Source organism: Euphorbia lathyris, chromosome 2 (genome assembly GCF_963576675.1).
Source record: "Euphorbia lathyris chromosome 2, ddEupLath1.1, whole genome shotgun sequence".
Classification (NCBI taxonomy): Eukaryota; Viridiplantae; Streptophyta; class Magnoliopsida; order Malpighiales; family Euphorbiaceae; genus Euphorbia; species Euphorbia lathyris.
The window spans coordinates 34,631,652-34,648,989 of record NC_088911.1 but is presented as its reverse complement, the minus strand read 5'-3'; positions in this window follow the sequence as shown (position 1 = coordinate 34,648,989).

The following is a 17,338-nucleotide window of genomic DNA, read 5'->3' as shown; positions in this document are numbered from 1 at the left end:
AACTTAGAGCTAGTCTAATAGATTATACCTTATCTCCTAAAATACTTAACCAAATTGCATGCAGTAAATTTTGAGGGTTACCTAAGATCTAAACTCAAAACTTTCCCTTCTTCAACTCCCTCAAAATCAGCTTCCAAAATTATAAAATAATTTGTGCAAGATGGTGTATAAACATACCTTTCTCTTCTTCTCCTACTTCTTCTTCTTCTTCTTCTTCTCTTTTTCTTCACTTTCTCACTCTAAAAGGAGTTTCTCTCTCTAAAGTTCTGGAAAGTTTGAGATTAGAACAACCCATATAACCCTTCTCCAAACATATCTAATTGATCTTAGTTAGATTTCCCCTTTTGCCCATATATATCTCCTATTATTACAATTATATAAGTTTCATCCACTATGATTATCCTTATTATTATTATTTTATTAGATATAAAATTAGATATAATGTTATTTAAATTATAAATTTAGCAAATTACACTTTAGTCCTTATACTTTTAAGATTATTCAATTTGGTCCCTATACTTTTAAGACACACTTAAATATCTATTTCATATACTTTCACTTATCCTAATATTAGTATCTACATAAATTATCATATATTCAATGACATATAAAATGCAATATTATTTTCTAATGTCCCTAACAATGTCATGTAAATGCATAAGTCTATATGAAATGAAATGCACAAAGTGAGATGTTACATTGAGTGCTGTCATCCCTTTCTTGTTCTGCCTCATTGTTTTGAGCCGATGAATTGCTTCGTAGGCCACAATGATATTGTCGGTGATTAGCCTACCTAGGAGGAACACGCTCTGAGTTTCTGAGATTACTGTGCTCAAGACCTTCTTTAGTCGATTGGCTAGCATTTTGGACACAATTTTGAATAGAACATTGCATAGGGCGATGGTTCTTAGATCCGTAACAAATTCTACCTCTGGCTTCTTCGGAATTAACACAATAAATGTGTTGTTGAGCTCATTGGGGATCTTAGACTTTTGAAGCATATCTAGGCAAGCTGTTGTGACATCTCTTCCAACTATATGCCAGTGTCTCTGATAAAACGCTGGATTCAGGCCATCAAGCCTGGGGCTTTTATCCGGATGCATCGTGAAACAGACATCCTTAACTTCCTCGGATGTCCTGATATTCCTGTAAGACCTGCTCCAGACTAGTGCCCCTTCCGCACCATTTGCCATTGCTATTCTGGATTTCCTGGACTATATTTCTGTGTTTTCGAGCCGATGCATATGCATGGAAGTAGGCTGAGTTTGAATCGTCTTGCTTTAACCAAAACAATTTCACTTGTTGTTGCCAAAAGTCCTCCTGTTTTTGCAGAACCTTAACGTACTCAGCTATAGCACTTGCAAATTGTTCTTTTCCAAATATGTCCGTTCGGTTATGGAAGCGGGATCGTAACTCCCTAAATACTATCAATGATTTATGAAACTGTCCCTCTAACGATGTGCTCCATCGCTGCAGCGCTTCGATGCAATTCTGAATTTTTCCAGATATGTTAGCAGTTCCCGCAGTCTCCCATGCTCGACGGACAATCTCGTTGCAACTCTCCTTTCAGAGCCAACTTTTCTCAAATCGAAATCTTTTTCATAGGTGGTGACGGTATCCAGGTTCGCAGGGTAATCAAGAGAGCGGAATGATCAGAACAGGCGGCTATTAGATTCTGAAGGCTCAATTCTACGAATTGGCTCTTCCATTGCAGATTGATCAATGCTCTGTCTAAGCGTTCCTCTATCCATCTGTCGGATCCTCTTCCCACTTTCCATGTAAACGGATATCCTTTCATCTTCATGCTGGATTACTCACACTCTTCGACTGCCATCTTGAAGCCTTCTAAAAGTCCCGTAGGGTGGCGGTTGCCCCCTCTTTTCTCGTCTTGGCTGATAAGGTCGTTGAAGTCCCCTATGCAGCACCATGCTAATCTCCTCAGATCAAATAGGGATTTTAACATCTCCCATGATTCATGTCGGGGACTTCTTTCAGGATAGCCGTAAAACCCCGTTAGTCGCCATTCGGGTAAATTGTTCAGGGCTATTGTAGAGTCAATGAAGTTCGAGCTAGATGCTCGTACCGTTACTGAAATCGAACTCCTCCATATAAGAGCTATGCCACCTCCGTGGCCTTGACTATCCACTACAAACCACTTCTCAAAGCCTAGCTTCTTGCACACTTGTTGAATTTTACTTGATTTAACCATTGTTTCCATAAGGAATAGAACCAATGGTTTATGGACCCGAACCAAGTCCCTCAGGACGTTAACTGTCCGCGGATTGCCCAGTCCACGACAGTTCCAACTTAACAAACCCATGCTATCAGACGGTCCTGGCTTTCAGGTCCCGTCGCTCCCCCGTTTTTTGGCTGCTCGGTACAGTTTTCCTCAACCTCTATGTAAACTTCTGAAGTTCTCTGTCATTTTGGCTCCAGGCTAATACCCTCTCCTGTATCGCTTGGCTGACCTAAGTTCCCTAACTGTTGATTGATGTCAATGCGGTAATCTGCTTTGCTAGGGCTTTCAAAAGATTCATCTGTTGGGTCCTTGAGCCACTGCTTGTCGAATTGCATTCCAGTCCTCCTAAGTTGTGCCCTAAGGAAGCTTCCATATCGTCTCTCAGTAGGTTTGGTCGGGTTGTCGAACAGTAGCGTGCAAAATTTGTCTGCATGCCCAATTATACCATAATAAAAGCAGAACTGTGGAAGTCTTTTGTAGTTGAAGTCGACCCAGAACCACTTGCCTCCTATGCGCTGTATATTCTGACCAAGTTTCAATCGCTTGTAAACATTGATCATTACTTTGACTCGTAAGTAACTTCTTCTAGGTCCCGTGAAGTTTTTTGGGTCGGCTTCCAGAAATTTACCAACGTTGTTTCCTAGGGCTTCACATACGGCAATCGTTTGAAATTCAATAGGGAGAGCAAATACCTGCATCCAGATGATAAAGTCACTCAGTTCTACATGGGTGGCCTGTACCGAGACATTGAGCTTACGTAGGATAAGAAAGTTTTGGTTGAAGGTCCACGGCCCGTCGTTTAGAACTCTATCCATGTCCAATTCGTGGTAGAATTGAAACAAAAATCTTCCATCTACCTCAGTTTCAGTTATTGTTATCCCTTTCACTGGTCGTCAGATAGCAGCCAGGGTGTTTTTCATTGATTCAAAGTGAATGTTCCTTTAAGCTAAGAATTGTCCCACTATGAATCAAACATGTTGTTCTTCAGTTGCAGGCAGAAGTTCCTCACCTACGATGATATCTTCCTCATCCTCATCTTCAAGGTGTAGACGTGCATAGTCATCGTTTAACGTATCAGTTCCTGCTATAGGTCAGGGTTGGATTATCGGTTTCGAGAGATCGCAGTAGTTGGGGATCAGTAGGTTGATTGTGCGGTCGGGTGTAGGGTTTATCTGTTTTTGCGATATCGGTGTTTAGGGTTAGGGCATCTCACAAGGAGAAGACGGGATACATCTCACAAGGAGAAACGATCAATTATTCTAATATATTTTAAGATAGTTGAATTGGTTAAGATGTGTATTTTTATACAATAGATCATGGGTTCAAACTCCATAAAGCTCTCTAAACATTAACCTAAGTTATTATTTTAATGCCCTCTTTAACTTTTTAATCCTTTTGAATTAATTTTACTTTATAAACATCATAAGAAATTCATCCAAAACGATAAAGTTTTAGGAGATTGATGTCAAAATTTTTTTTCCAGCCATGACGGGTTAGATTTCAAAAAAAATCACCGGTACTATCCATAAAGCTAAAATTAGCCTCCCCGAATGTAAAATCCTGGCTCCGCCACATGGTGGAATCCTTCAGAAAACACTTGGGTCAAGCTCAATACATACGACGTTGTTAAAGGAAGCTCATAATTTTTAGCTGCGGCTGGCGGTCTCATCCGTGCTTTTCTAAAAATCAATGTTTTGAAAACCGAGCCGGACCGGCCGGTCGAACCGTGAACTAGTCAAGTGTCCGGTCCGGCTTTTACTATACAGGTTTAACTATATCAGACCGTATCAAATCGGGGTCGAACCGCGAACCGGTGTTGAACCAGTGAACCAGATTGAACCTGATTTTTTGCCATTTAAAAAAATATTGAATTAAAGAAAAAACTAAAAAACTAGACAGCGGAACAACTTATTTAATTTTAATTTAATTTATTTTGTTAAACTATGAGTTTGATTTTATATGTATGACTTTTTAATTAATGTGTTAAATTAAGGATTGGTTATAATGTGTGAATTTTTATATTATCTGTATGCATTTTTTATTTTTAATTAATCTGTTAACTTAAGAATTGTTTATTATACGCATGAAATTTTTAATTTTATGTTCAATGAAACATGATTTTATTTTATATATAAATATATATATTTTGTTATCCGGTTGAACGAGTCTGGTTCAACCGGTTGAACCTATTGAACCTTGAACCAGTTGTCTTACCGGTTCAATCTCCTGTCCGGTTTTCAAAACATTGCTATAAGTGTTATGGATGGATTGTAAGGCCCTGTTCTTTATCACTTAATTTCAGTAACAATCAGTTCAGTTCAGTTGAGTAGCAATCAGTTCAGTTCAGTTCAGTTCAGCATTCAGTTTCAGCATCGAGTTTCAGTATTCAGTAATTTATCATTATTTATTATATTATCATTATTTATATATAATTTATTATAATAATAATTATTATTTATCAATAATTTATCATTATTATTATTATTATTTATATATAGTTTATCTTTATCTATAAATCAGATAAAAGTCAAGAAATGGTAGTTTATTAAAGTATATACCGTTTAATAAAAAAGTTAAAACTAAAGCATGCATCCATATTTAAAAATTAGGAATTGCATCCATATTATGAATTATTTCTCAAATTTACCGAATTTATCAATATTAGGGATAAAATTGCACCATTTTAGACGTTAGAGGTAAAATTACTCCTGACCCAAAACGTTATTTTTTCACTTTAACCCTTAATTAAAATAAAAAGTTAAGAGTTTGTATTCATATGAAGATTTGTATTTAATTTCATAAGCTTTAAATTATATGTAAATTTGTTTTTGTATGTAATTTGTATTTTTAATTTAAATTAGAGTCATTTTTATTTAATTTCATAGGCTTTTATCGAGCCAAGATTTTATTAACCCGGGCTTTTATTTGATATTCAATTTAGTTTTATCTTTAATAATATATTTATTTATTATTGATATTATTAAATTTAGGGTAAATTCAAAAAAAAACCATGTAGTTTCATGGATTTCAAAAAGAAATCATCTGGTTTGTTTTTACAAAAAAGGACCGTGTTATACGCCGTTCTCCAAAAAACGGAAAATAGATTAACACCGTTAGTTTTGATGACGTGACAAAAGATAAAATTGGAAAAACCAATTTTTTGTAAAAACAAACCACATGGATTTTTTTTTGAAATCAATGAAACCACAAGGTTTTTTTTATAGGAATTTACCTTTAAATTTATTAAAAATATTGTTATTATTATAAGTTTATTAATGTCCAATATTATCATTATTATTAATTCAGTTCAGTTTTCAGTAGCATCAATAACATTCAGTTCAATTCAGTTTTTTTTAACGATAAAGAAGAGAGCCTAAAAGCCAACATGGAACTTATTAGTAGAAGTGTGAGAATTTTTCTTCTAGAAATAAAAGTGCGGATTGACCAGCGGCCCGGGAGCTAAGGAAAATTTTGGAGCAAGAGCTCTGGGTTGCTCCCTTTCCAGTTTTGTATGGTGTAGCTTGTGCTGCACCTTTCCTTATAAAAAATAAGATCATTATTTTTTTTAATTAGGTCACCGACAGAGGGTTTTTCAAAACTAAGGGTTTTTCTGCTCTTCAAATCCTTTTTCTTTTCTTCGACAAGGACAGCAGTCATCGATAACAATGAAGGCAACCATTGGTTCTTCATCGGGAAATGAAACCGACCGAGAAAACAAAACACTGGAGTTGGAGCTGAAAGAAGACCGTATCAGTGATTTGCCAGATGCGCTTATTCAACTCATCCTTTCCTTTTTGCCCTCAACCAAACAGTCTATTCAGACTGGAATTCTATCAACACGGTGGAAGAATCAATGGACTCATGTTCCTGTACTCATGTTCATGTACTCATTTTCGATTCCTCTGGTAAGAATGACGAAAATTTCTCTAAATTCATTGACAATACCCTAATTCTCCATAATTGCCCAAAGATAAAGAAATTCCATATCAAATATGATCGACACTTACGGATGGAGCCTCAATTAACTCCCAAAATCTGTTTTGCAACAATAAAATGTACTGAGGAGCTAATTTTACACTGCGATTCGGATGATGAGTATGTGTTGCCGAAATTCCTTTACAACAATGATAGTTTGATTAGTTTAGCGTTGTCCAATTGTTGTTTTACGACTTCTTGGATAGTAAATTGGTCATGTCTCAAGATGTTGGAGTTGGATTGTTTTAATTTGGATATTTCAGAAGTCCAAAAAGCTGTATCTGGCAGTCCGTTGCTTGAATCGTTGGAATTAAGTTGGCTGTATAATGGAGGTGTTATTGCTTCCAAATCATTGAAAAGAATGATTATTGTAGATTTTGCGGTTGATGATCCTATTGAAATTTCATGTCAAAAGCTTGAGGAATTATGTTTCCGGCAATCAAGATACTCTGCTCGTTTGCCAGATGAAACGATTAAAAATGTTTTATCCGGGTATTCGTTGCTTCGTTCATTGGAATTAAGAAACTTTTTGTATAAGGAGCTTGTTGTAGCTTCATATTCTTTGAAGAAATTAGTTTTAGGAGAAAATGATGGAAGTTCAGGCTGTGCAATTGAAATTTCATGTCCAAACCTTGAGGAATTGAACTTGTATGATTTGAATATTTGTTCTCTTAAATTGATTGAACTGGCGTCTTTAGTTTGCGCGACTTTTGATTTTGATTATCCTCTGGAGGTCTACCATGAAAATACCGCGAAGCAGATCCTTGAGCAGCTTCAACATGTCAAGGAGCTAAATATTGGAACTAGGTTTATCAAGGTAACTTCTAAAGAATATTATGTTCTCAGTGTTAGGGAATATTTGATAGCTTTCAAATGGAAGTGTGTTTTTTAGTTTTATATCTTCACTATTTTTTCTGAAATTTCATTCTTATTATTGTTTGAAGACACTATCAGATTTGGCAGTAGGAGGTCTATCTCCTCCATTATTAAACTGCGAATGTTTGACTCTAGATGGTACTAATTTTGATGAGGACCTCCCTGGAATTGTATGTGTAATTCGCAGTTCACCTATGCTTTCGAAATTAGTTATAAAGTTGCGACACTATCAGGTAAAATTTGTTGGAACCAATCTTAATTTCAAATTTAACTAACGTATTATGGATTTTGCGGCTCTATCAGAGTTGATTGTCATGCCAATTATATTCAATCTCAATGTGTTGTTCATTTAGTTCCTGGAGCTAATAAACTCTATCTCCAGTGTCAAATGAGTGCAGATCTTCCGGACTTGAACGATTGTAGAGAGAAGAAACATTGGAATTCAGATGGGACTCCTTTCAATTGTTTCGTGCCACAGCTGAAGGCTGTTGAGATTATAGGCCTCTCAGACGGAGATAGTCAATGTGAGCTTGTTCTCCACTTTGTTGAGTTTCTACTTAAGAATGCAATAGCATTGGAAAAGATGGTCTTGGTATTAAAAGATGGCAGCACAGATCTTGTGGATAAAGTTTCTCAAAAGTTGTTAAGCATCCCAAAATGTTCTCGACATGCTATTGTTGAGTTATTGTGTTCCGACTAGGGGTGCAACCGAGCCAAACCGAGCCGAACCCTATGTAGGCTCGGTATTGGCTCGTTAATATCTCGAGCCGAGCCCTCTCGAATCGAACTTTGACGAGCTTTGACCGAGCCGAGCTTTGACCGAATCTGACCGAGCTTTGACCGAGCCGAGCTTTTATCGAGCTTCTAACGAACTTTAACCAAATTCATCATACATGCATAGAATAAGTAGCATAAAAAATAGAAAAGCCTTATAACATACTCCATATGAGTTTAAAATATTTATAATGAAAAACAAGCATGTTATTGTCGAGATTCCAAAACAGTATATGGTACTTGTGATCGGAAAACACAAGCTTGGAGAAAAATTTCAAACAATGACATATATATTAAACTTTGTAATGTATTTTATTCCTTATCAAAATCTAATTGTCTCGCTAAAGACTTAAATGTCTAAGCTTTTTTTGTGTCATGTTTTGTATGAGTTAAATCTTATTTGATTTGTGAATTGTGATGAAAATTAATAATAACTAATGAAATATATATTAAATATATGTAATGAAATATATATAGCAATTAAAAATAATCGAGCCTGCTCGCGAGCTTTCGAGCCGAACCTGAGGAAGCTCGGACTCAGTTCGTTAGTGCTCGAGCCGATCCCGAACTCGAGTCGAGCCATATCGAGCCGAGCTTTGATCGAGCTTTCACCGAGCCGAGCTCGAATAGTTTGCGAACTACCAAGGCTCGCTTGCACCCCTAGTTCCGACTAGGAAGTTGATAGAGAACGGGCTGCAAATATTCCGAATCAGAATCAGAACCAAAACCATGGAAGCTATAAACTTGGTAGTTCTGTTTTACACATTCTTGGTTATAACTTGTTGCTTTTCCCTCATTCTTGGTTATTATCTCTAATCTTTTTATGGGCTTTCTCTGATTGATTTTCTATGGGATAAGGGGGCAAAATTATAGTTTTGGGGAAAGTTGAACTTTATCCCAATTGTAAGAAATAGCTTAATTATAGTTTTGGTAAAATCCTAACTCAATTTGGCCTCGTTCCGAGGAATTTGTTGTTAATTTTTGCTGATATTTACCCAGAAAAGGTAAAATTGAGTTAAAGTTTCTACAATGGGAGCAGAATTGGACTATTTTGTACAGTGAAAGTAAAATTGAAAACCTCCAATAACTTTAGGGGTAAATTTGACTCTTATCCTTTTTATTTGTCGATTTATATCCAAATATGTAGAACTTGTTAAAAAGTTATAGACGGGCTAATTTTGGTTCTAAGATTATTGGGGGAATTTTAACTTCACCTCTTTAGTACGAAATAACTTACTTTTCCCTATATTAGAAATTCTAACTCAATTTTGCCTCTTTTCGAAGGAATTTTTGCGTTAATTTTTGTCGGTATTTACTTAAGAAAGAGTAAAATTGAGTTGAAGTTTATATCGTGGGGGAAAAATTGGACTAATTTTGCAAGATGATGGGAAAATTGAACTTCATAAATTGAACTCTTTTCCAAATTTGTGTAACATGTTTGATAGTTTTGGATGTTTTATGGGATAAGGGTCCATCTAGCTCAATTTTATTCATTTGTAAGTAATTTCGTCGCCAATTTTTTTGTTTTATTTACTTAGAAAATGGTAGAGAGTCAATGTTATGAAAATTGGATCGATCCAATTTTGGTGATCTGATTTCTTCTCAATTTAAGCTCTTGACTAAGTTTTAAAGTGAGAAATATGCTATTTGAGAAGACAAAAGATCAATGTTATGAAAATTGGATCGGATCGGTCGGTTCGATCGCGAACTAGTCAGGTCTCCGATCCGGTTGATACTGGTTTTTAATAGATTCAACAAATCGGACTAGATCGCTATGTTTAATTTAAAAAAATAATTATGTTAAAGGAGAGATTCGATATACATCTTATTGGCTTAATACATCATTTGTTTTTCGAACTTGTCCAAAACGCTTGATTGATCTTCTGAACTTTCAAAGTGTTCTAATAGTCGCTTCAATTTGCATAAAAATATTTAGCTAGCCCTCTGAACTTGCACAAAATGTAATCAATTGATCACTCGGTTGCAAAAAAAAAAAAGTAAGTTAAAGCAGAAGATGTATTGTATGAGTCGAAAGTAAAATGACCAAAATTGGGGCATGCGGTTCTAATATTAGAGAATACAAGTTTTATAGTTGAACAAGCAATAACTTCCTTTTAATCTATTTTTGAATTATGCAATAACATTCTAAGATGCGTGAAATATATCTTCTGCATTTAACTTATTTTTTTGCGACCGAGTGATCAATTGATTACATTTTTACGCAAGTTCAACGGGCTAGTTGAACATTTTATGCAAGTTGATGGAGCTATCGGGATACTTTGAAAGTTTAGAGGGAAAATCAAACTCTTTGGACAAGTTCAGGGGGTAACTGATGTATTAAGCTTATCTTATTACTAAGCTAACTTTCAACATGTGATTAATAATAACAATATATACTTATATATTATACTAATACTTAAAATTTATGATTAAAAAAAATACTTAAAATTTAAAATATTATTTAGTATTTATATTTTATATATTTTGATAAATATTATTAAAAACTTAATTGATTTTTACAATATAAACAATGTTTATTTAGTATTTAAATTTTGCATATACATAAAATAAAATTTAAAACTCTAAGTAAATTTTATAATTTAAATCAAATTATATATATATATATATATATATATTATTTGTGAGGCCATCCAGTTCAATAAATTTGAATCAACCAATTGAATCAATTGATCTCTGATTTAGTTATCAGTCCGATTCAACATCCAGTCCGGTTTTTAGACAAACTATGGCAATTGCCATAAAATCTCTTGGCTCTGCCCATCCTTTCATGAAAATAATACTATAACAATGTTTGTTAAGAGGGATGGACTAATGGAGAAATAGACTATCAAGGTATATATCTAAGCTAAAATGTATAATTTAAGAGTAAAGTAAAAAAAAATGCTTGTGGTTATTTAATTTGTACAAATATGGTGCTTTGGACGGGATTGTAGATTCGTTTGTAACAAAGACCCTGTTTATCAAGGAGGATCTTAGTTGGTTGAAGTTTCATAATATGTACCATGTGGATATCCGGTCTGATTGTCTGGTGGTTATCAACGTCATCAACGATCAATATGCTGATTTTCTTACATTTATGATATTATTTTGGACTGTCATTGTTTGTTTAGAGATTTAGATTTTGCTTCTATTTGTTAAATGTTCAGCGAATCTAGTAGCCCATAGCTTAGCTAAGGTGGTTAGATTGAAGTCTTTTCATAGGGAGTGAAACTGTCCACCCTCTTTTATTTATGATATATTGTTTGCTAATTTTATTAAATGAGAATTTTATGCTTGTTTCAATAAAAAAAAATTGCACAATCAGATATTTTGATGTAGAGATAAATTGAGAGAAAGAAACAATATATTTTAATTTTAATCATAAAAGAAGATCGCTAAAACTTGAAGGAACTAAAACTACCAGATATAAGTAAAAACTCTACTTTACAAGAAGTTTTGATAAAAAAATGAATTTTAAATGGGTCATTTACATAAAAATCATAAATGATAATAATATTATTGTTTTATCAATTTGAATAATTTAATTCTTAATATATTAAAAATATTAAATTTTATTTTGTAAATGTCAGTTTAATTTTTTAAAAAGTTTAATCGTTGGAATGCGCAGCCAAACTTATATTTGCTTTAACTGTCAATATTCTTTGTATGATATAATTGAAATTAATGTTTAACAAAACTGTAAATAAATTTTAAAATTTGAATTTTCTTGTAAATCTCCCATTTTAAATTATTATTTATTTTGTATTTATTTAATTTTTCGTGAAATTTTAAGCTTATTTTAGGATTTATTATTAAAAACAGGTTTTTTATAAATATAATTCTCATATAATTTTTTTTCCTAAAGTTCCGGTAGAACCCAAATTAATATTTGGATCATTAAAATATTTTTAAAAATTATTATTTATTTATTATGATTTTTCTTAATTTTTATTAGGTTTTATTACTAAATAGATTTCTTTCCAAAAAAAATCTCATTTTATTCCTAACGGGGCGTTTGGTATTCTATTGGGTAGGGATAGGGATAAATGGTTGGGATAAGGATAAAAATATGATAGTCGTGTATTATTATTCAATGTTTGGTACGTGAGATAGGGATAGAGATAAAATAATACATTTTACTATTTTAACCCTATTTAAACTACATAACATTAATTTGAGGGATAAGATAGACTTTTCAATCCTATTAAAATCGCAGGAGCTTATCCCACCTCCTTATACCACCCCCCTCCTGGGTATAGGATTTGAGGGGATAAGAAGTTTATCCCTCACCAGTCTCGCTCTTCTATCTCCCAAACAAACATGGGATAACTTATCTCGTGTTTTTTTATCTCTATCCCACCTCCTATATCCCTTCTAACAAACACTCTGTAAGGGTTTTAGGAGTATCCCAATAAATATTCCAAACATTAAAATATTTTTTGGAAATATCTGAGTAATTATTATGATTTCTTAAATTTTCTAACTTTTAATCTAATTTTCAATAAAAATAGAAAATTTATTGATATAAGCCTACATCTGTTCCTGGAGATTATGAGAATATCAAAATATGATATTCTTTCCATGGAATATATCTCGAGGGTATTTAGGTGATGATCATAAATCTTCTAAGTTTTCACCAGTATAAGCGGTATTCTCATCATTAATTATCTCGATTGCTATAGGATTATCGAAACGAAGTAACAAGCGTACAAGGTTTCGATGTATTCTTTGGCAAAATATGGGGATAATTAACTATGAATACTTTACATAAAAAATAGAATTTTATTGATACAAGTCCTACTTCCATTCTTAGGGATTCCGAGAATATTAAAAAACTTGGTATTCTCTCTATGGAATAATCCAGATGGCTTTTAGGAAATGATCATAATCTTCCGAGATTTTAAATAGAATAAATGATATTCAATTGATAATTATCTCGACTGTTATAGGATTTTTGAAGCGAAGTAACAAACATACAAAATTTCAGTGTATTCTTCGGAATATGGAGGTAATGATTGCAAATGCCATATTTGATTAGAAAGGTTTTTCCAAAACTTCTTCCTCAATACTTTCATGATTTTGAATATTATTTTATCATTTTTTTAAAATAAACTATTTTGTATAAACTTACAATTAGTCAAACTTTGGACATATTCCTGTTTATCGAATTCCAATTCTTAAATCAAAGCCAAATTAACTTGTCATATTTGCAACTTGTTTGAATGAATCCGAGAAGTCAGAATAATAACCACTTGTTGATCTATCGATTTGGCATAAATAGCAATTATTCAAGGTTGAATGTGAAGTAGAAATCTCATGAAATGAACTTATTAAGAGATATTTAAGGAAATTCTGATTTACGGTATAGTAGTTATAGAAGTCCACAAACTCTATCTCAAAAGGGTATGGTAGTCCCATTGCGACGTCTGCTGTATCTATTATTTCTTGGTGAGTAAAAAATAACCCGAGTAGCGATTCTCATTATCTTCGGAGAGGGGTGTTTGCCCCATTCTGCACCGAAGAACCCAACTACAAAAAAGAAAATGAGACATTATCATAAGGATTATTCCGTTCAAAGCCGCGTGACTTGTTCCTAATATGAACGACAAACATGAGGGAACCACTAAAAGGAAATCTGTAGAGTGAAAGAATCCAATTCACAAAATCTCCCCGTGCACCCACAGTAGGAAAATCCACTCACAATCGCGCGCGTACTTTTCGGACAGCCCACTAACAACAGAGCAGACAAATCACATCCTATCAAGAACGACTAAAACACTCTTAATCTTTTGGCAAGGCTTTCCACGAAATGTGATAGTTACTTCTCATTTGCTAAAGGAAACACACGCTGCTGTATCTACGAGTATATGAGATATTACTTCAAGTGGAGATGGATCAACCTTGAGCAAGAATAATTCATTAGGAAAAAGACATTTATTGTGCAAGTTCATTATTACGGGTAGCTCCTATATATAAATGACTAGACTAATAATAGCATTGAAATGTCTTCAAATATATGTATAGAGGGGATAACATATAGAGGGGATTATGATTACATCATGTGATGTATCAAATTGTGTTAGTTAGGATTTTAATATTGGAATTTGAAATTATATTATTTTATATTTTAGAGCTAAATTGACTATTTTTCAAAAAAAAATTAAAACTATTTTGATATTTTATTTCAATTTAGATTGATATCTGAACTCAATTAACTATATTCAAATTTAATGATTTTTTTTAAAACTTACTTCTCAAAATGACGCATTTACTTCTAAACTAGTTACGATAGTCTATTAGTCTTTAAATTTGCTTGAAATGATACATTTTAAGCAAATTTAGCACATTAATAAAACATATCGAAAATTTAAGAACAAATCAGATAATTTGTATAAATATATAGGTCTATAATGTACTAAGCAAATAAAATATTTAAAAGCTTTTTATTATTAAATAATCATTATTTTTAAATTATTTAACATCAATTTTTCACAATTGAGGGTTTGTCTGTTCTTCACATCCTTTTTCTTTTCTTCGACAAGCACAGTGATCATCGAGAGATACATCCATGGATCGCTTGTGGAAGACTCGACTCTAAATCCTTGCAAGGTGATAGCTTAAGAGTAAGAAATACAGATTTCACTTAACCTATCTTTTTGAGTTGACTCGGCCTGTTCAAGTAAAACGAACGTCTCGCTATATGTGACTTGACATCACCCATAGTCATAAGATTCAGTTCAAGGATGTAGTTGATAAAGGATCGAATTATACTGTAACTAATACGGAAAGGTTAACGACAGAATCAACCTGTCTTCTTATAGCTCTGGGGGAATGATTACGGACTTGCTAATCACATACTCTGTACATCATTCCGTTATGCAAAGATTAAATATAATTCTTTGAAAATTAATTTAATAACGTTGCATACGGCTAGAAGCAATAAGAACCTAATGGATCACACATAAGACTTGGAACCTAAAAGAGAGATAGATGTTAATTAATTGATAGAAGCCCAATTGAGCCCAATAAGGCCCATGGACATAAGGGAGTCGAAATACATGAATAATTAATTTGATTTTGTTAATCCTAATTAGATTAGGAATATGAATTAAATTAATTAAGAGATAATTAAGTTAGGAGTTTTAATTAGATTAATATACTCCTATTATTATCCAATAAGGTTATTATTATTATCCTTAATATATTAGATATATAGTGAGATAATAATTAGGAATTCTATTCCGAATGGAATTCCTATTCAGTAACCTAATTCTATCTAACTAGGGATTAGATACAAGAGATTATAAATACCCCTTCTCTTGAGATTTTCGAAATCCAAGCAAGCATTACCCTACTTGTGATTTTCGAAATTCACCTAGTCCAAGAGAGAGAAAATTCGACACCTCTAGTTCGAGGACGAGATTTCTCTACGGCTCCGTTTCATCAATTAATTTTCATCTATTTCTTTTATCCTTGATCATGTGTTGATTAGTTAGAGGCAATCTACTTTGGTTGCTATTCAACGGTTGATACTAAATTAATCTTCCCGTGTTTTATTTCGTGTTTGGGAACTCGAAAACGAAAAACAAACAAAAGGGAGAAATTCGTTTTACTACTCCTACATCAGGTCATTTCACGATTTCGCGGATCCCCGGAGATTGAACCGTCGGATCGTCGCGATGTTTAGACAGGAGCTTCTAGACATATTCTTCCACGTTTCCACCGAAGGGATTGTCGTTCGGAGGTCTGGAAGGTCTGTTTCGGATAGGGGCAGATTGGTAGACAGTTTCTATCTCTTTTGAAGTTGTGGGCACTTCGTTTGCAACGGTAGATAGAACTTCTAAAAGGTATTTCTTCTTGTCCTTCTTTATATGAAATAACGGTTAACGGATCTTGTGGTTAAATGGAAATAGGTTAAAATTTTTATATTTCCGCTGCTATACCTTAGCCTAATTTCCAACACAAACTACAGGATAAAACACTTTTAATTGTTTCATTAGGCAAATTAGCATAGGCTACAGAAGAGTATCCCGATACTTGGAGACCTAATTCTTCAAGCTTTGGACATGAAATTTCAATAGGATCGTAATTATCCTTATTCTCAACATTTACGAAAATCAAACTTTTCAATGATTTGGAAGCAATAACACCTCCATCAACCATATTACAGCTAGTTAATTCCAACAATTCAAGCAATGGACTGCCGGATACAGTATTTTCGACTTCTGAAATATGCAAATTAGAACATTCCAACTTCAACCTCTTGAGACATGGACAATTTACTTTCCAGATACTCATAAGACAGCAATCAAACAACTCTAAATTAATTAAAGAAACATTGTTGTAAAGGAATTTCGGCAACAAATACGGATCATCGGGATCACAGTGTAAAATTAGCTCCTCCACATATTTTCTTGTTGCAAAACGGATTTTGGGAGTTAATTGAGACTCGCTTTGTAAGTGATGATCATATTTGATATGGAATTTCTTTATCTTTCGGCAATCATGGAGAATTAGGGTATTCTCAATGAATTTAGAGAAATTTTCATCATTCTTACCAGAGCAATCGAAAATGAGTACCAGAAGATAAGTCCATTGATTGTGCCACCGTTTTGATAGAATTTCAGTCTGAATAGCTTGTTTGGTTGAGGGCAAAAAGGAAAGGATGAGTTGAATAAGCACATCAGCCAAATCACTGATCTGGTCGTCTTTCCGCTCCAATTCCAGCATCTTGTTTCTCTGTCGATTTGATTTCCCGATGAAGAACCACCGCTTGCCTCAATATATAACGACTCCGCAATTACTTCCTGTGATACCCAACATCTACTGTTCACACCCCAGAGTCATCTCTGTTAAGGATCGTGTTACACCAAAGTCAAAGCATCACATTCCGTAATCTAGAATACCAATTAATATTCCTTTGAGTCTGAGGATTAGTTATACCTATTAATACCAATGAGATGAACAGGTGACAAGGATGAATCTACCCGTCCTGTTATCTCAAATTGGATCCCCAATCCTAATGAACAACGTTTCATCGGATCTATGTAACTGTCCAGGTATCTATATATATGAAGCTTGTGAGATCAGCTTTCTGTCGGACAGAAGACATTGTTACATAGGAGTCTCAACAGTGATATGTCAATCCCAAACATATCACTTGACTTGGGGTGGTTTTAAGTTTATCAGTTTACTATAAAGTTTTGTCTCATTTCATGCTTGTATGAACACTTTATAATCACTTTAAATAAACTTACGGATTTCCTTTTATTAGACTTTATTTAGTGCTTAAAAGGGATTGCCTTTATATAGTTATAAAACATATATCTCATTAAACAAATGATATAAAGAACAATTCATTTACATTAAGTTTGTATCCTAGAACAATTGTCTACAGGACACTAAACCCCAACAGTTTGTTACTTTGTTCATTGGAATTAAGAAACTTTGTGTATGATGAGCTTGTTATACCTT